The following is a 961-nucleotide window of genomic DNA, read 5'->3' as shown; positions in this document are numbered from 1 at the left end:
CATGGCTACAAACTACACGCCTCAAATAGACCCATGCACTGACATGATTTGGCTTGCCCAGGACTCATGCAACAATGTGGCTTTTCTGGGGATTTTGGATTCTTATCAATGGCTCTTGCACAAATTACAGTGGGTCAAGCCAAGCCTGTGCCTAAGATTTTTTTTATGCAGCTGGGGCCTAACTGTCGAGTCCTTGCCAAAATGCGGCCAACTAAGTGTCACTCTGAAGAGAGGGGTATAGGTTGGAGCCATGTTGGTCTAAGGACACAGAGAGACAAGGTTCTTTGGGTGAATCTGATATTTTATTAGACCAACTCAAATAGTTGGAAAAATTCTTTTTTGGGTTTAAATACCCTGTGTCAGGCTGAGGCAGTGGCAACCCCCCTTAGCGCTGGCTGGGGAGTGGAGGCACCAGGAGAAGCACTGCTGGAAATCAGCCATGGGGGACCCCCCTCCCTGGTCCATGCGATCAGCTTGGGGGCACCCCCCAGTTATTGACTGGCTGCTGGGGGGGCAAGTGCCCCCCCAACTTAGGAGGCACCAGTCGCCCACGGGCTGAGGAAGCAGCTGCACCTGGAAGAGCCCACACCAACTGCAGCTGCTTCCTCAGCCTGGCACAGGGCATTTATACCCAAAAGGGGCAAAGAAGAATTTTTCCAACAATAAAAAATATCAGCCACTCTTAGAAGATGAACTCGCAGGCATTTCCCCCAGCGTTTTCTCTTTGATGATGAAGGGTTTGGCTCTGGTGCAGCAAAAGCGTTACTGCAAAGGATCCCTCTGTCTCTGCTTTTGCCCTGGAGGGGGGAGGGAAGAAACCGGAGGGATCTGAAGCAGATGCGGGCTGCGGGGGAAGGTGGGTCGGTGCCAAGGGGCTGAAAGGGAAGTCCGGGCCCTTGCTGTGCCGGGTTCTCACGCCGGGCCCCGCCTCGCTCGGGCCAGGCCGCCGGGCCCGGCCCGG

General features: G+C 54.7%; 1 protein-coding gene across 2 annotated transcripts in view; it reads left to right on the top strand.

Annotated features, from left to right (window-relative positions):
* DENND1B (DENN domain containing 1B) overlaps nucleotides 1-961 on the top strand; it is a 356403-nt gene that overhangs the window by 801 nt on the left and 354641 nt on the right. The gene's annotated exons all lie outside the window — the stretch shown is intronic.

This window comes from Gavialis gangeticus, unplaced genomic scaffold, assembly GCF_001723915.1.
Source record: "Gavialis gangeticus isolate Ggan-Ray unplaced genomic scaffold, GavGan_comp1, whole genome shotgun sequence".
Lineage (NCBI taxonomy): Eukaryota > Metazoa > Chordata > Crocodylia > Gavialidae > Gavialis > Gavialis gangeticus.
This window is presented reverse-complemented; position numbering and strand designations above follow the sequence as displayed.